Genomic DNA, 22,434 nt, shown 5'->3' with positions numbered 1-22,434 from the left:
ATCATTTTTATCCGTATAGGATGATTTCTTCAGCTTCAATTAACTGAGGACTAAGTTACAGATAAGAGACTATATGTTTCCAGAGCTACATGTTTCCTGTCTATAATACTCACCCAAGATTTCTAGGTCATTGTAAAAAAGTAAATTATATTCTTTATCTAGAATAAATCTGGTAGGAAAAAGCCTTTTGTTCATCCATGGAAAAGAAAAACTTAAATTTTTAAATGTCCACATTTAAGCAAGATACTAGTCTCTGTTCTGTACTTTCAATGAATCATGAAACACTTCCCATTGAACCAGGTTAACAAAAAGACTACCTTGCATTGTAGAATATTAAGAAGAGAAAGCTTTTGATAGGCAGAGATGGAGAAAGGGGGCATGGGCAAAGATAAAAATCACTAGAATGTGCCTGGAGACCACGAGAAAATTAGTGTGACGAACCAGATAGACTGAAAAAGGGAGTAGTAGAGAATAAACATGAAAAGGCAATTTGTAGGTAAGCAATGGGAGACTCTAAAATCTAAAATATTCCATAGCTACAAAGACTTTTGTAGGAAACCGCTTTCATATTCTAAGCAAGATTAGAATGTAACACTGAAACATTTTAAGACAATTAATCTGGCAACTTTGTGTGGAATGATTTGGGAAGTCTTAGGGTTTGATGGGAAGCTGGAGGCAGGGGTACTTGAGAACATACTTACAAGAGTTTATGTGTGAGTTACTGCAAGTTTGGGTCAAGACAATAAGAGTGCTAAAAGAGTGTGAGAGGCATCAAATAAACCACATAAAACATATTTAATCTGGCAAGTTTAGAAGAAAAAAGAGAAAATTACACCAAAGGACTGAAAGAAAAATGTTTATTCAATGAATAGAAATGAAGCCTTTTAGGATAGGAAAGATAAGTTTTGTTTAGAAGTGAAGGCACTAGAATGGCAGTGAGAATCAGGATCCAGGCTTAAGTGACTGATGCATAGCTGTTGATTTATTCTAGGAGGAGGGGATAGCTGAAGGCAACCAGGAGCAGGCCCTTGTGCACCTTCTGGTGGAAACCATTTAGTTCTTTATATGAGTGGAACCACCAGGAGTTGTCTCAGGAAAGAAGGGTTATTGCTCTAGTCTTAGTATTTCTTGAGTTGTCCACTTTTTCCTAAATATTTACTGAAATAAAACTAGTACAAATTCATGAGGCACCTTCTAATTTCCAGTAATAGTGCAAGGTAACATAGGCAATATAAGAAATATAACAGAGTTTACTCCCCATAAGTGTTTATGCTTTGGTAGAAGTGTATAATCTACTGGCTCTGAGTGGATTTTCAAGGGTTACCATAGAAATATGTACTCTTCTTGGTATAAAAACAGAGGGATAGAGGAAAGTTGATAAATTCCAAAGGACAGGTATTTTCAGAAAAGGCAGAAGCAATTGCGCATCTGTACATTATTATGGAGAATCTAGAGACTAATTCAAATCACCACATTAAGGGGTTGGGATTATTCTTTTACCAAAACCTTAATAAAAATAAAAATAAATTAAAAAATAAATTTTAGAGCTGCTAAACTGCAACCATCTAGCATTTTCTCATTCACTTCCTATTTCACTCATGTTTTCCCTGATGACTATTTATCTATTTCCTTTCCCCTACTGACCTGTGGAAATAGCTTTCTCTGCGAAGTTGCCATTTTGCACAAATAGTACGGTCCTGCTTCAGAGGTTACATAGATTAAAACAGCTACACATTTTCTATTAGTCTGTGAAGCTGATTTGGGCTTTGCAGAATTAGAATACCCCTTTGGGTTTTCCACTGTGCTGGTGTGATAAGTGGTGGGTGACCGCCGTTGGTATTTTGATGCCTATTGTGTTTTCCTGAACTTGGAGGCATTTTTACATACAAGCAAGTGGAAAAATCTTTCTTTGCCTATCAAGGTAAGGTTGTAGTGAGGAGAAACATGGGGTAGATGGAAAAGTGCTGAAGCAAGAACTGGAAACAAGGTTTGTGTCTGCTCTTATCTATCTATGTAACATCGCACATACCTTTTTAACACTGTGGGTCTTGTTTGTTATGTCACTCTTCTAAAATCTGGAGTTGGATGGGTCCAACAAAATACCCATCATTTCTATTCTATACATTTTATTTTTTAATTAAATGGAGAACAATAGGAATTAAATTTTCAACATTTTTACTGTAAAATAAAACATAGATAAAAAAACCACACAAAATAAATTATACCTTAAGTATCTCTATCACCCAGTTTGTATTCTGTTTACCATCCACCCCAACTCCTCTCCCTGTCAAATTGTTTTTCTCTCAAAGTAAACCCTATGCTGATCCACATGTAATCACTTCCATATGTTTCTTTATAGTTATATTACACAAATATCTATTCCTGAGTATTATAATTTAGTGTTGCCAGTTTTGGGTTTTTGATATTTCTTTTAAATCTCATTCAATGGTAGAAGCTCCCCCTCCATCCTGTTTCCGTTTTTCTCAGATTCATTCGTTCTTGTTTCTTCTCTTTGCTTTCATCTGAGCAGATTGCAATATGACACAGGTCTTGTCACTATTGGTAGTTTGCCCTACCCACTTGCAGTTTGGTGTTCATGAGGATATTGTCACCAAATATTGTTGTAAATGTTGTCCATGGTTTTTTAGTTTTACAATCTAGTTGTTAAACTTAAAATGTGCAGGTATTCTGGAAGAATCAAAAAAAAAAAAAAAAAACATTGCTGTCATCTTCCCATAATTATTGGTAATAATAATGTTATGTTAGATAATTGTGAACAATAAAGATGGTCTATCCTGTTATGTGCTCATGCGTTTGTTTCTAGTGTTTTGAGATTTTTTTCTATCCTTTTGGGAATTGTATTTTAAAATTTGTCCCAATGTGTTGTGTCTCATATTATGAATGGATGCTGTGTTTTCCTTGTACCGATGACATTCTAAGCCTACTATCAGTAGTGCTTACATTTTACTTTGCGTTATTTTTTAGGAATAATGATAGTTTTGAGTTATCTAGAATTTTTATCTCCTCTTTTCTACGAAAAAGAACATATTATTATAAGAATAAAGGCCTAAACATAAGTGTATCATTTTGGGGCAGAGGAGAAACAAGATTGAATACTTACTTTTTGCTCATTATCTCATCTTCTGTCCACCTGTTTGATCTGCAACAACCTGATACATTTTATGGGGATAAATATCTAGAGCAAAAAAAAAAGTAATGGCATTCTTAGGATTCTGAAGAAACTTTGAGTCTGGACTTCTTTTTTTTTTAAAGTTTTTATCTGGGATATTTTTAGATTTCTAGAATGTTGCAGAAATAATACACAGTTTTCATATATACTTCATCCAATTTCCACCATGTTAACATTGTATATGACCATGATACAATTGCCAGAACTAAGACATTAGCACTGGTACAATAATATTAACTAAAGACTTCATTTGGATTTCATTCTTTTTTTCACTAATATCCTTTTTCTTCTTCTCAGGGATCCAATCCAGTATGTCACTTTATGTTAGTCATCATGTCTTGTTAGTTCGCTTATTAATAGCTTATTAACCTTTCCTTGTTTTTCATGACTCTGACAGTTTTGAAGAGTCCTGCTTACATATTTTATATAATGCCTCTCAATTTGGGTTCGTCTGATCTTTTTCTCATTGTTAGAGTGAATATATATGAGCTTACATTTTTGTAGTTTGCTTTTGCACTCTCACTCCCAATTTTAAAATAATGAAAGGGTGGTCAAATATCCTGGCTACATTAATAGACATAAGTTGGAAATGGATTTTGACTATACAGTGAGTGAACACTTCCTGATGGAACAGAAATACCGTGACAGATAATTTTTATGCAAGTTCCAGCTTCAGTATTACATTATTCTAAATACTAGGGGCTTTAGGGGGCAGGGGGGACAAAGAAATGTTAGTAAGAAAACGAAAATGTTCTAGTTGGCATTAGAAAATTTCCCATAAGAATAATGAATATTTCCAAGCCCAGTATGACTACACATAGGGACTATTTTTTAACATTCTAATTTACAAAAGATAATTTCTTACTAGACACATTCATAGAGGAACGGTTTAGGACTAGAATTAGGAAATACTTGAACTCATAAAAACCAAATACAACGAGTTTTCCTAGATAATTAAGGTTAAGAACTTTTTAAAAATTTCAGCTTTCTCCTGGATTTTGTGATCTTTGGGACAATGCAGTCAGTTTTAAAAGAATAATTTCTCTTCCCTTTGCATTATAATGATAATACTATAAATGCATACCCATTAATAAGCTAGGGCCATTTATCAGTATTCAAATTGAAAGAATTTTTTTTCAGATTTGTATATTTGCCCATCCACATTTCCTGTGCAAGTTAAGCATTTCTTGCAGGAGATGTTGGTTGGAGGAATGGGAGATTAATGCCATATTCCTATAATAACCTCTGAAATGGGGAGCTTCATGGATTTACTACATAAGAGTTAAATAAGGAAATCTCAGAATGATTAAAGAGTAAGCTTCTCGTGAATATTTGACAAAAGAATACTTTTTCTATCCTTATTTGGAGAGGTGGAAAGATAAATTTTTCTTTTTAAATAGAAGTGAACCTACTTAGTTTGTAATAAATGACTCCAGATTGAAGCAAATAGCCACATGAATTTTAATCACCTAAATTCTGAAGTTACTCATTTTTCAACTATCTTATGAGTAGACATATTCAGCTATAGTAACTTCTGGGGTACTTATGTGTACATTTCATACTCAGGGTAAAACATGCACTCATGAAAATATAATGTTAATGTGACCATTTCTGCCTAAAGATTTTGGTGTACTTGAGTTCATGCTAGAGAAATTCCATTAAAAGTTTAACCTGCTGTGACCTTGATTAGCTTGGAATCCGTTATAAGATAGGGCATCTGATTAGAAAATCAAGAAGAAAGACTTAGCAGGTTGTCACAAACTGATTTACCAATCTCTTTACTGCTGTGAGTGCTGGATGCAAGCACAGCAGCAGTAAAATGCAGTGTGCCCTACTCTTTAAATCTGGACTTGTCTCTGAAAAATAGACTTTGAAAATATTCACAATAAACGTTTAGATTTTTGTAGTCAAGTAAATATCTAATGTTATGGGCTGAATGTGTCCCCCTAAAAGATGCTGAAATCAGATTAAGATGAAGTCATTAGGGTGGGACCTAATCTAATATGACTGTGTCCTTACAAAAAGAGGAAACTCAGACACAGTGACAGACACACATAGGGAACACCAGGTGAAGACAGAGATCAGCATGAGGCGTTAGACTGAATTAGAATGTCTGCTGTTATTTTATTGTTTGAAACATTTTAGAAAGGATGATATTAATTCTTCTTTAAGCATTTGGTAGAATTTATCCGTGAATCAACTGGACTCTGGCTTTAATTTATGGAAAGCGTTTAAACTACTAATTCAATATTTTACTTGTTATTGTTATAGATAGTTTTTCTATTCCTTCTCGAGTTAGTTTGGGTAATTTTTGTCTTCCTAGGAATTGGTCAATATATCAAAGTTGTCTAATTTGTTGACGTGCAATTTCCCATAATATTCTCTAAAAATTATTTTTATTTCTATAAGGTCACTATTAATGTCCTCTCTTTTATTCTTGATTTCAGTAATTTGAATTTCACTTATTTTTCTCATCAGTTTAGCTAAAAATTAAAAATTTTCTTAAGCCTTCCAAAGAACCAACTTTTGTTTTCAAAAATTTTCTCTATTCTTTTAAAAATTTATAATTCTGCTATATTCTTTATTATGTCCTTCTTTCTGCTAACTTTGAGTTTACTATGCCTTTACTTTTTTAGCTATTAAACTGGAAATAGGTTATTGATTTGGAAACTTTCTTTAATGTACATGTTCATTGCTATAAATTTCCCTGTGAGCACTACTTTTTCTGTATCCCATAAGTTTTGGTATGTTGTGGTTTTGTTTTCATTCATTCACAATATTTTCTCATTTCCCATGTTATTTTTTCTTAGATCCATTTTTTATTTAGTAGTGACTGTTTAATATTCACATATTCCAAACTTCCTTTAATTATTGATTTTTAATTTTATTTCATTATAGTCAGAAAATACTCTGTATATACACTATTACTAAATTTAACGAATAAAGTTTGCTTTATGGTCTAATATGTAGTTTATCTTGAAGAATGTTCCATGTGTACATGAATGTCTATTCTGATTTTGGGGATAGAATGTTCTACATATGTCTGTAAGGTCCAGGTTGTTTATACTGCTTTTTAAGTATTCTGCTTTCTTATGGTCAGGATAAACTATCTAGGATTGAAATGATATTTTAATATCTTCTACTATTATTTAATATCTTCTACTATTATTGTCTAATTGGCTATTTCTCTAATTGTGTCAGTTTTAGCTTTATGTATCTTGGGACTCCTAGGTGCATATATATTTGTCATTGATATGCTCTCTTGGTAGATTGACCTTTTTATCATAACATAGTATCGTGTTTTGTCTCTAGTAACATATGTATTTCATTCTAATTTGTCTGATGTTAGTATAACCACTCTAGTTCTCTTTGTTTTCAGTTTGTATATTATTTTCATCTTTTACTTTCAACTTATTTTTGTCTTTGAATGTAAAGTACCTCATTTTGTGGACTGTACAAAGTTGCATAATGCTTTTTTAAAAATCTCATTAAGCCTATTTCTGTCTTTTGAATAAAATATTTATCTTTTTATGTTCAATGTAATTACAAAAGATAGAGATTATGTCTGTCAATCATATTAGTTGTTTTCTACATGTCTTTTGTCTTATTTTTCTATTTCTTCATTACTGCCTTATTTTAAATAGATATTATTCTAGTAGCATTTTAAATCCCTTATTGTTTATTTTACAATATATTTTAAAAGCTGTTTGTTTAGTAGTTCCCTTTCAGATTTTAATTACCGTCTTATTTCAAACTATCTTGTTTGGATAATAATAACTTAACTTCAATATTATATCAGAACTGCACTCCAGTATAGCTCTGTTCTCTCACCATCCTTTGTGTAATGATTTTGTAAGAATTTATGAAAAGTTCTTACTGTGTTAGAATACATCTACATTGTAGTTATACATGATAAGCCTATCAATAAAGTTTTATAATTATTGTTTTATGTAGTTGGTTTTTAAATTATATAGATGAAAATACATTTGTACTGGTTTTTATATTTGCCTTTTCAGTACTCTTTATTTCTGTGGATTCCAGTTACTGTGTAGTAACTTTCACTTCAGGGACTACTAAAGGACTGCTTTTTGTATTTCTTACAAAGTATGTTTGCTAGTGACAAATTCTCTGTTTTTGTTCATCTGGTAATATTTTAATTTCTACTTCATTCTTGAAAGATAGTTTTGCTGGACACAATATTCTTGTTTGCCATTCTTCTTTCTTTCAGAACACAGACTATGTCATCCCACTGACTCCTGTCATCCATGATTTCTGCTGAGAAGCCATCTTTTAATTTTATTGAAAGTCCTTATATGTGATAAGTAAGGGTTTTTTTTTGTTTTGTTTTGTTTTTTCTGCTGCATTCAAGACTCACTCTGTGTAACTGACTTTTGACTGCTTTTCTATGATGTATTTAGGTATGAATCTCATGTGCAATTTGTTGAGCTCTTTGTATATACAGACTAATTTTTTCATTAAATTTAGAATGCTTTTGGTCACTTTTTGGGGGAAATATTCTTCTGCTTCCTTCTCTCTCCTTTCCTTTGGAACTCCCATTATGCATAGTTGTTATGCTTGATAGTGTCTCATAGACTTCTGATACTTCATTCAATTTTCTTAATTCTTTTTTTTTTCTTTCTGTTGCTTGGACTCAACAAAGCAAACTTGAGTATAAGTTAAAATCTCAAATGAGATTTAATTATATTTAAATTATATTGTAAAATACTAATAATTGAGACTTTGACCTATATTCAAGTTTGCTGAGTTTTTAAAATCTGTAATTCATAATCTGCTATTCAACCCTTCAATGAATTTTCCATTTCAATTATTGTGTTTTTCAATTTTATAATATGTATTTATTTATTTTTAATAATATTAGGCCATTTGGTGTGACCCTGTCCTCATACTTTAAAACGTTTCTGTAGACATGATTTTTAAAACATGTTTGTAATAATCTGAAGTCTTTGTCTAGTAAGTCCAAAATGAACCATACTGGTTTCCTTAAGGGCAATTTCTACTGACTAGTTTTTTCTTGTGTATGGGCCATAATTTTCTGTTCATGTATCTCAAACTTGCTGTTGAATATTTGACACTTTAAATAATACAATGTAGTAACTCCAGAAATAAGTTTCTACTACCTCCAGGCTTTATTTTTTGTTTTTCACGTTTATCATTATTGTTGTTGCTTCTGTTGCTGTTGTCTGTGGAACACCTTCTACCTAGAACAATGTAGTTTTTGGAGCACCTGAACCATTTTGTTTAGAAGGAAATTGCAAGCTTGTCACAATAAATTATCTGTTTATTACTAGAGTGGATTTTGAAAGATGGCTGTTCGAAAAGGGCATTAACTATAATTGATACATATTCAGCTTAAAATACAAAATACAAAGAACTGAAGACAACCTACCTGTCATGTACTTCCCTCCCTCAACTTGTTTCTAGTATACATTATACTTAGAGTTCTCTAACTTGCTACCACCCTCTATTTCAAACCTAGAGCAGTACCCTGTTATAAGGAATTTGTAATAAAATTTCCTTGTCATTAGTTTATTTTGTAGTTTTTTATATTAGTTCTACCAGGGGCATTGTACAAGAACTCTACTCTTTCTACTTTTAAGGTCTATTTTACCTTCTATTTACTGTTTTAAATTTACAAAGATTTAAGATGCTGAATTGCTTCTCCTAAATACTATTAATATGAACTGAAATGAACAAACATAGAGAGTTTACACCAAGCCAATTAGAGTTATATTTTGGAGCTGGATAGAATAAAACAATTTTCTTTGAGGTCCAAGATTACATCTATCCCTCACCTCTAATGCCTCTATGCTATTCTAGCAGCCTACTTTTATATCTGCTCTGTTTCCTTGTGATTTTTTTATATCATATGTTTTATTCTGTTTATTCATAGCCCCCTAGAGTCACAAGTAGATAGTTTGACAATATAATTTTTTTCTAATCAATCTTAAACTTATTCAATTACATATATTCAGATACTAATCAAACTAAGCCCTTTTTAATCATTTAGCATAAACAAATTCTCAGTTTCTAAAATGTTAAGTCAACCATTTTTGTCCATAGTCTCAGATATGAACCTCAGCATATTAAACTTACAAAAGTGAATATTTTATAAGTCTACAAGAAATGTAGACTTACACAGTAAATTTTGTCAAAAAAAAAAAAAAACTATCAGTGGAAATAATATTATTTTTGGAACCTACAGGCAAGAAAGTACTGAAGTTATATGGAAAGTACTGAAGTTATCATTACCTGGAACTGTGCTGGCCTCACTGAGGTTATGAATTCACAGCAAATAGAATGTTCCTAAACAACTTCTTCCATTTGCTTTTGATGCCCATATTTTTTTTTTCACAAGGAAACATATATTGTTTTATTGTAAAAGTAAACCTGACCTTTGAAAATGTCTACAAAAATGTGAGCACACTGATACTCTACAGTAAGGTGTAAATGTTTTTCTTGATCTCAGGTTGTTGTGGAACCAACACAGTAAATTACCAAGCCCATATAAAGGAGATCAGAGGCAAGTGAGAATGAGAAATGGTAGGAAAGAGTTAATTTTCTTTTGAATTACATTTCTCATTTCAGGCCCCAAAGTTCTGGATGTTGTATTTCTACATTTAATTCTGTAATCAATTACTATATTAATCCCTGCTATATGAACCAAATAATTACCAGTTTTGCATATTTTCCTTTGGATTTTTGTCACTTGCAACTGAAAGATTCCTGACACATGTCAGTCAAAAAGATGGATTGGAATTATAAGTTGATTCAAAAGATCCTGTTAACTTTCTTAATGAGGAATATTTGTCTGAGTCACAGAACACAGGAAGTAATTTGGATGTCTATTTTCTCAATTTATTCCAAAGATGATACATAATTAGTATCATTCTAAATGCATAGGAAAGAAGGTAATTCATTACATAAACATTAACTTAGGGCTTTAGAGTTTAATTATCTGAAGGAATAACAATTCCAATTAAGAAATGCTGCACAGTTTTTCTTAGCAACTGATTTTTTAAACTAATAAGCATCTAGGTCTGTTAGTTCACATTTTTTTCTAAGAGGCAGTGCCACGTGGCACATAATGTCTCAAATCCAACTACGTGAAATCAAATTATGCCACACCATTTACTAACTGAGTGACATGGTACAAATTAATTTCTCTGTGTCTCAGTTTCCTCATATATGGAACATGGGTAGTAACAGCACTTATCCTCTAGAGCTGTCGAGAGGAGGAAATGAATATGTGATTAGGAGATATCTTGGTACATGTTGAGAAAAGTATTAATAGTTGTTGATATTGATGTTGTTAACATACTTGCTATAAAATGTATCTTATTTTATTTCTTAGGAGAGATGATTTTGGTAAATAAACACAATTTATTTTTACAAAAAAATCCAATTATTTTTCATTTAGTTTCTCAATTACTACATAATATATAAAAATTAATCTCTTCCGTGTAATTTAAAAATCAGCATGTTCCTAAGCAGTTTAGGCTTTAAGCACCCTATTATAATTAAGGAGCTGTCTTTGTCTGTTTGTGTTATTATAACAGGATGCCCAAAACTAAGTAATTTATAAAGAAGAGAAAATTATTTTCTTACAGTTCTAGAGGCTGAGAAGTCCAAGATCAAGGCAGTGGTAGGTTCACTTGTCTGGTGAGGGCTGCATTCTCCAGAGGAGAGCAACACTGTCCTCAAATGACAGAAGAATGGAGAGAGAGAGCTGGCAAGCTGGAGAACCAGGGAAGCTGGTAGCATGGCTCAGGCCAAGGCCAAAGGCCTCAGAACCAAGGATGCCATTGGTAAACTCATGGTTTGAAGCTGAAGACCTGAGACTTGGGGGGCTGATGGTTCAGTTCCCAAAGTTCAAAAGCTAGAGAACCTGGAGGTCTGAGGGCAGAAGAAGAGCATTCCTACTCCAGAAGACATACCAATAAGTCACCTTTGTCTGGCTTTTTGTTTCCTTCAGCCTTAGCTGATTGAATGGTGCCCACCCACATTGAGGGTGGATCATCCCCACTCAGTCCATTGACTCACGTGCTGGGTTCCTCTGGAACTCACGTGCCAGCTTCACTGGCACATCTTGGGCAGCCCAATCATTCTAATCAAAAGCAAAACCACTTGAGTTTCTCCTTTAGCAGAAGAAAGATGGGCCAAATGCCTACTGAAGCATTGAGAATAAATAATACTTTACCAAATATATGAGTATCCCTTAATCTAGTCAAGTTGACACCCAAAAATCAATGATTGCGGGAGTCTTACAGAGCTTACTGTGCCTGTGACTCAATAGATAGAAGTGAGTATTCTAAGTTGATCTGGACTATGTATCATACATCAGAGTACTGGGAGAATAATATGGTTTGGGTCTGTGTCCTGGCCCAAATCTCATATCAAATTATAATCTCCAGTGATGAGGTGGGGATTGGCAGGAAGTGACTGGATCATGGGAGTAGATTTCTCCTTTAGTGCTGTCCTCCTGATGGTGATTTATTGTGAGATCTGGTTATTTAAAACTGTGTGGCATCTCCCCCTTCACTCTTTCTTCCTCCTGCTTTGGTCATGGTTATGTAAGATATGCCTGCTTTTCCTTTGCCTTCTACCATCGGAGGCCTCCCAGCCATGCTTGCTGTATAGCCTGCAGGACTCGTGAGTCAATTAGACCTTTTTTTTTCAATATAAATTACTCAGTCTCAGGTATTTGTCTATAGCAGTGTGAGAATGAACTAATACAGAGAAGAATGACAGTATTTGAACTGAATTGCAAGAAATTTGGTTTTTATCTTATAGATACTTGTGAATTCAAAATTTCTTAGGGCTTAACATAAGAAATAGTTGTTAACCTATATAGAGGAGACAGAAATCTGCATATTTCCCGTCTGTTTTTAGCTTTTGGCCCTAAAAAGAAATCAGAATTTATTTGTAAGCATATTAGAATTAATATTCAAGCTGATAGGATAAAAAACAGACTTTAAGCATTGATCCAGCTTTCCTCTCCCCTTTGTTATACTAAGTAAATAATTCCGATAATTTCCTTTTACTTCATCTTGTCTTAATGCACCTAATAAAGCTCAGTGTTAAATGTCATTACTGGTGAGTACCATAGCCTTGTAGCCTTGTTGACATGTAACAGAGAAGCACAGAAGCACAAGCTTGGAAAAGATTTTTAGGGTTAATCTAATTTATCGTCTTATTAATCAGGTGTTTTTGGAATTTCCTTTTTTTTTTTTGAGCTGCAGACTCGCTCTGTTGCCCAGGCTGGAATGCAGTGGTGTGATTTCGGCTCACTGCAACCTCCACTTACTGGGTTCAAACGATTCTCTTGCCTCAGCCTCCTAGGTAGTCGGGATTACAGGCATCCACCACCACTGCCTGCTAGTTTTTGTATTTTTAGTAGTGATAGGTTTTCATCATATTGCTCAGGCTGGTCTTGAACTCCTGACCTTGTGATCTGCCCACCTCGGCTTCCCAAAGTACTCCCATGCATGAGCCACTGCGCCTGGTGAGAATTTGCTTTATACTATGAAAATAATAACAATATTCTCACTGACAAAAAGGAGATAATATTTTCTTTAATGACCTAGTCTCAGAAATCACATGGAGTCATTTCCACGTTGCTCAAAGTAGTTACAAATCCTCCCAGGTTTAAGTGGATGGGGTTAAACCTCTTGAGAGGGCTATGTCAAGGTCACAGTGTGCAGGAACATGTGAAGGTGAAAGTTATTGCTGTGGCCACATATCTTAAGACTGAAATAGATTGAATGAGATACTCAAGTGTGTAAACTTGACTATAACACAAAGTGCTACAGTAATATGTAATAAAATATATTCTAAAATATATTAGTGTTTCACTCTTATAGTTCTAAGAAACCCACAAAAAGGAAAAAGGGAAGGTAAGAAAAAATTACGGAGTCTAACTACATAAAATGTAGAAATTTACTCCACTTTACCTAAATTCAAATTATTGCGCGTTTTTTGAAGTTATGGGTGAAATTGACAGATTAATATAGCATTCTCCAAATAATAAAGACTTTATTCTTCAGGACTGATAACAGCCATCATTGGTAAATATTATTATTAATGTTTTATGGATAGGAAGCTGAAGGTCAGAGGCCATATTTTCTTTAATGACCTAGTCTCAGAAATCACATGGTGTCATTTCCACGTTGCCCAAAGTGATTACAAATCTTTCCAGATTTAAGTGAATGGGGATACAGATTTAACTTGTGTGAATTTTTACATTATGGAGACAGCACATCTAGATCAGCTGTTTCCCCACTACTCATATTTCAGTTTCAGAAAAATATATTTTCTACATTGAATCCCATTTACTGAATTTTTCTCCACAGTTTCCTAAATACTTTTGGTCATTTATGTTTTTCTGGTACTTTTCAGTAGTGCTATACTTTGTAATAGAATATGTTTACATAAATCTGTAATATAATTACTATTAGCTTGAGAATGAGAAAATATCATTTGTGTATTATCTGCAATGAGCCAGGCACTGATCGAGATGTTTTCATGTATATTATCTCACTTAGGCCTCAAAATTATGCCAGAAAATAGAGATTATTGACTTCAGTTTACATATGGGGAAACTAAAGCTTTGTTTCAGAGACTTTGGGTTTGAATCTAGAAGTTTCTGACTCTATAGTCCAGGCTTGATATTTCTAATAGAGCATGTTTAGTGAATCTAAATTGTGTAAAAGCTGTATTATAAGTAGAATTAAAAGAATTTTCACCTAAACAATTCAGAATGTCAAAATTAAACTAAAGAATTCCTGGGCAGTTTCTAGTTACCTTTACAGAAGACAAGACAAAGTTTCAAGAGATATCAGTCACTAATCAGGTTTTGATTTTTGGATAAAAATGTAAATTTCTTTGGATTTTTTTCCTCATCTGTAAGTAGAGAGGGTGTGCTGCTATCAACTTACTGTCTTGTAAAATCTTGTTAAGGCATCTGTTTTTGTGGCTGAAGTCACAAACTACCTTACTTTGAAAACAGCTCTTATTCCAAATATTTGCTTTCTCCTTCTCCTTCTCCTCCTCCTTCTCCTCCTCTTCCTCCTCCTCCTTATTCTTCTTCTCCTCCTCCTCTCCCTCCTCCATGTTCCTCCTCCTCCACGTTCCTCCTTCTTCTTCTTCCTCTTTCTCTTCTTCTTCTTTTTGTTTGCTTTTGAATACTGTGCTTCAATGACCTTAACTCAGGCCCTGCAGTAAAAGTTTAGGGGATACAATTGAAGCTGTTCGTGGTTTGTCCATTCTATAAAAGCCACTTATCTAGGAAACGTTCAAAATGTTAAATGGTGCTGCTTTGTTGGGGCTAGGTAGTAAGCAGTTTCCCTATCATGTCACTTTCAGACTTATCCTGTTTTTAGAAATGTTCTACTGTAACTAACGAGAATTTCACAGGCTCCTTCATGGATGTCAGAGAATGGTCTGGCATTTACCGTGACAAGGCTTTAACTTTTCCAGAATTAATAAAGTGTTTTACCCTTAAGATATGTACCTTAAAATGTTTACCTCAGCATATTCCAGTGTCATTAACACCCCTGAATGTTCCATGATCATTAACTGTTTTGAAAAAACTAATATTTTTTATTCTACTACATCCACAGCTGGGATAGCACTCAGTAATCAGACTGAAAGAATAGACTGAAAGCTTGAGTTCTCATCAATGCCTGATAACATGGTCTCCAGACATGCATATTATCAGAATAAGGAAGTGATGATATAATTAATACAATTCAATACAACGAGCACACTTTGAACATAATCATAAAGCCATGAGCTTGGCAGATAATCTAGAAGTGCTGAATAAAAAACAACTTGTTTTGTTTGACAATAGAATTATATTTGGCTATAAATATCTGCTTTGTTTATGCTTTGTATTATACATCCGTGGTACAAAATGTTTTATGCAGTATTAGAGTTCAATATAAACCTTGAAAAAGCTGGAGTACATAATTTATTTCCTTTATTGTTATAAAAATCAAGTTTCATTTAAAAATAATCAAACTTCCAGGATTATCACTTACGGCACCACAGGAAACCTAGAAGTTCTGAGTGAAAATATTTATTTTGAGAAACAATATAATTATATTTGGCCATAAATGTTCACATAGTTTAGGGCTTATATTTTATATTTAGATGATTTCTCATATTTAACTATTCGAAACATGAAGTCTCCTTACTGTGAGGGAGCAGTCACTTTAGGCATGCCGCATTCAGAAAGGATGACACGTGTCTAAACTGTCCTCAGGCACACCTGTGTGCTCTAAGCTATGCACTTAATGGTGTGGTGACATAGTTTAAAAAATTATTTAAAGTTGCTCAAAAATTGTAGCAAACTCCCTAAGGGAAATGGTTTGCATTAAAAAAATTAGGTTTAGATAATTCCTGTGAATTCTGTGTTTGCCTCTATTTTAACATATGAGAATATTTCTTCCAGGTTGATGAAGTTTATGCCTTTTTTTTCCAAATGTAAAAATATAACAATAGATAAACTGTATATTATTTCAAATTCCCAAAGGGAACACAGTTTATAGAGATTTTTTTCTAATATAAGAGTTATTCAAATAAATAAAAATGTAATAGGAAACTTCCTGGATATAAAATATTCAATAGTTGGTGAGATAATATAGACTTTTTTTCATTTTCAGACCTGATGCTTTGTTTAATTTTTAAACATGTTTTAGTCTTTAGATTTGCAATTGTCAATCAAAGATGCAAGCTATCTTTCTTTGGAAGGCACAGTGCTGTAGATAAAAGTATATTTTGCATTCACAAAATTATTCACATATACTTTTTCATTTTAGTCCCAACAAGCCAGGGAGAGTAGTTATTATCTATTTTATATAAGGAAAACAAATCAATGACTTATATAAAAGTGACACCATAATAGCAGGTCATAGTGGTGCATACCTGTAGTCCTAACTCAGAAGGCTGAGGCAGGAGGACCCCTTGAGCCCAGGAGTTTGAGACTGTAGTTTGTTATGATCATGCCTCTGCATTCACAGCCTTGAAAACAGAGTGAGACCCTGTCTCTTAAAAAAAAAAAAAAAAAAAAAAAAAGAGACTGTAATAACTAGAAGGCATATTTTTTGCTGTATGTTCATTTTTTTAAAAATTTCATACTTACACCGTGATAGCCATCTGAGCCTCAGAAAGAATTGCAACTCTATATAGCTCTTATAAACTGTCTCACTTTCCTCAGACCTCTTCAAGAACCATGACGTAGATTTAACTCTCGGTAGGAAACTACCTGGCAAGTAAACGTCAACGAACAGAACAAAACAGTATTGTTGATCTGTTAAAGTTAGAGCAGATGGATGGCACCAAGAATTACAGGTAACCAAAGAAAATCCTTGATATTTATATCTATCATTACATATATTTATATCTATATTAGTAACTGTATTTGTATCTATATAATTTCTGGCATATCCAAGTAGTAGTACAGCCAATTCCATTATATATGAGGTCATATCATTTAGGGAAGTATTTTAGGGTTGAAAACCAATGGGCTAGTTCTCAGGTTCTTGTTAAATGCAGATTTCCAGGCCCCATCAACAACTGGTCACATCAGAATCTCTGTGGGTAAGACCTTAGAATTTGACCTTAATAATCTTTCAGGGAATTTTTATATACTTTAAAGTTTGAGAAGCACTGTCATTAATGGTAAAATGCAGCCATGAAAAGAAAGATTATCTGACAATCACAGTGAAATTATAAATATCCTTTATCTTTCTTTCTCTTTCTGCTGAAATCAATGAAATAGCCAAAAGCCTGGAACCAGCAAGAAACAGGGTATACAAACTTAAAAATGATTGTCTCTTGCTGTGAAGATTTTAATCCTGGGCTCGTGACCTTTTTAAAATTTGCCACCATGAACTATGTTGTTGACACTTTCAAAATGACTTTATTTTTACCTCCATGACCAGTCTTATCTTCTTTTTCTATCTTGTTATTAATTGCAAAATGAGTTAAATTCAGAAATTTGAATAGACTTCCCATAAATAATTTCCATATGCATTCTTAATTATAGGATTAGTAAGTAGAACTGGGAATAAAATGTCATGAATTTAAATGCATGATGGAAAAATGTTTACTCATTTATTAGATCTATATTAAATGCCTGTTACATGAAAGTCTTTTTTTTTTTTTTTTTTTTTTTTTGAGACTGAGTCTGGCTCTGTCGCCCAGGCTGGAGTGCAGTGGCCGGATCTCAGCTCACTGTAAGCTCCGCCTCCCGGGTTTAGGCCATTCTCCTGCCTCAGCCTCCCGAGGAGCTGGGACCACAGGCGCCCGCCACTTCGCCCGGCTAGTTTTTTTGTATTTTTTAGTAGAGATGGGGTTTCACCGTGTTAGCCAGGATAGTCTCGATCTCCTGACCTCGTGATCCGCCCGTCTCGGCCTCCCAAAGTGCTGGGATTACAGGCTTGAGCCACCGCGCCCGGCCACATGAAAGTCTTAAGACACATACAATGAAATAATAAAAACTAGCACTCACTTTGTCTCACTTTTGAGATGGCATACATGTATAAAAATTTAATGAAAACTCTTCAGTAAATCTCTAATTAAAGGTTGAGACAGAATGTGCTTTAGCAGTTGAGAAATAGAAACCATTACTCTAAGTTCAATTTGATATGAAGACTTCACAGACAATACAGTTGTATCTGAACCTCTAGTAAAATGAAGAAATTTCAAAAAACAGTGAGAAACAGGCATCATATTCTAGACTTACTAAACCTTTCTACTTCAAGTGGGAAAAAGAATTGGTTTTAGAATATCCTTCAATACATAATACCCTTCACATAATATTTCGGATGGGGTGTGACCAAGACAGACTATTTTTTGTCATAATACAGTTCCAGGTTGTTGTTGTTATTGTTTTCAGGAATTTTAGTATTTTCTAAGTAATTTTCCCTTTATAAGGTAAATAAACAAAGCATGCAGCAAATCTGAATGAATACATTAATATGCAGCCTGATGAGGTTTTAGGACTGTGACATTGATGGGTCCTGCCTTTGTCAGGTTTGGTCCAGGACTCACTATGTGACTGGTCTTGAGGGCTGTGGATTGTAAATGGGCATCAGACAGAACAGCTACTAGAGCTGAAGAAATCATATTTTATATTTATCTTCAAAGTTTCATAACCATTCCCCAGAACTCAGTTAATTCAGATATTTCTTCATTAAGATTTCTACAGAATTCCAGTGATCTGTGAAAATGACCTTATTTTTCGCTTTATATAGATCATTTTAAATAGAAACATATTCATCTTTCTATTAGTAGAAATGCCAAGGGAACAGTATTTTGGAAGATTTTACATAAACATGCTCTTACCTCACATTTCTTTACCACAGTATATCCCTTTTTATCATGGCTTTCAGCCATTTCAGAAAACAAAAACTTTATCCTTTAAACATGAGTTATTGGTTTCTTAATGTATCAGATACTTTAGTGTGTTCTGACAAGAGCATTAAAGAAATAGGCTGGGTGTGATGGCTCACACCTGTAATCCCAGCACTTTGGAAGGCCGAGGTGGGTGGATCACCTGAGGTCAGGAGTTCGAGACCAGCCTGGCCAACAAAGTGAAACCCTGTTTCTACTAAAAATACAAAAATTAGCCAGGCATGGTGGTGCATGCCTTTAATCCCGGCTACTGAGGAGGCTGAGACAGGAGAATCACTTGAACCCAGGAAGTGGAGTTTGCAGTGAGCCAAGATCGAGCCACTGCACTCCAGCCTGGGTGACAGAGACAAGACTCTGTCAAAAAAAAAAAAAAAAAGAGATACAGAGACAAATAGACTGTGGCTGTGGCTTCTAGGATTTGGTAGACTTTGATGTGGGCTGAAGGGTTATTTCAGGAAATGAGAAAAGGCAAAGAGTATAATAAAAAGCTTCTATGCTTTATAGAGTTGTAGAGTTGCACTATACTTCTTCCCATAAACAATATTACTGTCTTCAATTTGATGACACTTCTCCACCCTCCACCTCCTCTCCATCCCCTGTTTCCTTCACCACAGGGAAATGGTTAAAAGCAGAGTGCCTTTATTTCTATCTAACAACCAGAGTCATAGATTTATTATTGCTTTGGCAGTGATAAACTAGAAGAAAGTACTTGAAATACTAGGACTGAGTGTTTGTACCAAGAGCTTATTTCTGTTTGTATATCACTTACTCAGTAGCAAAAATAAAAATAAATAAAATAAATAATAATAAAAAAAAGGAGCACTTGAAATGAGGTAAATACATGAGGCTGTGAGGATGGTGAGCCAAACTTTATCTTGGATATTAACATTCAGATAAATTTATGTTGTCAAATACATAAAAACAGTGAGGTTGACAAAAATTAGCTACATATTCATATATAATATATTCAATAAATAAATTATTAATTATTTTAGCAAAGTTAATTCAGCATGTTCAAACATGCTTTTTCAATTACTTAATTGCTTTAATCTCATTACAAACAGGCTTTAATAGAGCATGTGTTTAATATTTTATAAAACACTAATAAACATTCCATAAATAAAGAATAGCTTGTGAAGGGATGAGGCAATTTTATCAGTGTTGTGAGATTTTCAAAAGTCTTAAAAGAAAAAAAAGAAAGAAATATAAGGTTGATGCTGTGGCTCATGCTTGTTAATCCCAGCACTTTGGGAGTCTGAAGCAAGAAAACTGCTTGAGCCCAGAAGTTCAAGATCAGTTTGACAACATAGTGAGACTCTGCACTCCAAAAAAAAAAAAAAAAAAAAAAAAAAAAAAAATTATCCAGATGTGTTTGTGGTTAGTCCCAGCTACGTGGGAAGCTGAGGTGGGATGATCACTTGAGGAATTCAAGGCTGCAGTGAGCTGTGAATATGCCACTGTACATGTGATCATGCCTGGATGACAGAGCAAGGCCCTGTATGAAAGAAAGAAAGAAAGAGAGAGAGAGAGAGAGAAAGAAAATAGAATTTTAAAAAGAATCAGCATTATTAACACCATATGAATTACCAGCAATAGATCTGGTATTTATGCTGCCATCTCCTCTCTTATTCTCATATTTTAAGATAACAACTTTAGTCAGACAAGCTCATGAGATAAAAAATCATTTTATCGAAGTAAAATCATATTTGTATGGAATGACAGTAGTAAATCCTTATGTGTCAATAATAACCTTAAATATAAATGGATTAAGTTCTTCAACTAAAAGAAAGAGAGTGACTTAATATAAAAAGTCTATTTGCTGTCTACAAGAGATTCACCTCACCTTTAAAGGTGAGCATAGACTGAAAGCGAAGGAATAGAAAAAGGTATTTCATGCAAATGGAAACCAAAAGTGAGCAGGAGTGGTCATTTTTATAAGAGATTAAATAGACCAAGTAGAAAACTATAAACAGAAAACAGAAAAGAAGACCTTTATGTATTAATGAAATATTCACTTCAAAGAGGACATAACAATTGTAAATATCTATGTACCCAATTCCAGAACACACAAATATGTAAGGCAAATATTAATAGATCTAAAAGGAGGGAAGGGGTAGACTATAATATAATAATAGGGTATTTCATCATCCCACTTTCAAGAAAGGACAGAACATCTAGACAGAAAATCAACAAAGACACATTGGAATTAAACTGCACTATAGACCAAATAGATCTATAAACATTTACAGACCATTTCATCCATCAGCTACAACATAAACATTCTTCTCAACTGCATATGCAATATTTCCCAGGAAAAATAACATATTAGGTCACAAAAGAAGTATTAACAAATTTAAGAATTATAAAACTATAAATCACAACAATAAGTACTCTGGAAATCTTACCAATACAAGGAAATTAAATAATATTCCACTAAATAACGGATGGATCAATGAAGAAGTTAAAAGGAAAATAAATTGACACAAAGGAGAATGAATATACCAAAACCTATAAGGCACAGCAACAGCAATTCTAAGAGAAAAGTTCATAACAATAAATTCTCCCATCAAAACAGAAGAAAGATTCTAATAACCTAGTTATGCACCTCAAGAAAACAGAAAAACAAGAACAAATCAAATCCCAAAATGGTAGAAGAAAGAAATAAAAAAATTCAAAACAACAACAGGATGAAGAGTTAGTTTTTTGAAAAGATAAACAAAATCAACAAAACTAGCGAAACTAAGATTAAAAAGAGAAGATCCAAATAAATAGGAGATTAGAAAAGGAGACAACTGATCCCACAGGATCATAAGAAACTATTATAAACAACTGTATGCCAAAAAATTAAAACCATTAGAAGTTTATAAATTCCCTGAATGCATATAATCTATTGAGATTAAATTATGACGAAACAGAAAATCTGAACAAACCAATAATGACTGAGGAAATAAAATCAGTAATAAAAAGTGTTCTTTCAAAGAAAAGCCCTGGACCTGATGGCTTCACTGCTGAATTCTACCAAACATTTAAAGAAGAAATAATATGAATTCTCTTCAAACTATTGAAGAAAATTAAAGAGAACAGAATACATCCCAACTTATTTTTCAAGGCTAGTAATACCATGATTCCAAAACCAGACAAGAATACAACAACAACAAAGAAAAGTACAAGCCAATATATCCGATGAATATAGATTCTAAGATTCTCAACAAGATACTAGCAAACCAAATTCAACAGTGCATTAAAAAGACAATTTAATATAATCAGGTGGGATTCATCTCAGGAACGTAAGGATAGTTCAACATACACAAATTAACAAATTTGATACACCATCCTAACAAAAAGAAAGACAGAAAACATAAGATTATTTAAACAGATACCAAAAAAATTGATGATTTAACATTTATTCATAATAAAAACTCCCAAAAACTCTACAAAAAATAGGTTTAAAAATAATGTACTTCAACACAATAAAGTCCATACATGACAAACTCACAGCTAATAGCACAGAAAATGAAGAAAAGCTGAAAGCATTTTCTCTAAGAGCTGAAGCAAGACAAGGAGGCCTGCTGTTACCACCTTTATTGAACATAATAGAAGTCCTAGTCAGAGAATTCAGGCAAAAGAAAGGAAGAAAGGGCATACAAATTAGAAAGAAGGAAGTCATATTGTCTCTATTTGCAGATTACATAATCTATATGGAAAACTCTAAGGAAATAAATTTATCCACCTACAGCCAACTGATTTTTAACACAGAGGGCAATAACATACATGAGGGAAAGGACAATCTAATGCACAAATTGTTC

This window comes from Theropithecus gelada, chromosome 4, assembly GCF_003255815.1.
Source record: "Theropithecus gelada isolate Dixy chromosome 4, Tgel_1.0, whole genome shotgun sequence".
Lineage (NCBI taxonomy): Eukaryota > Metazoa > Chordata > Mammalia > Primates > Cercopithecidae > Theropithecus > Theropithecus gelada.
This window is presented reverse-complemented; position numbering follows the sequence as displayed.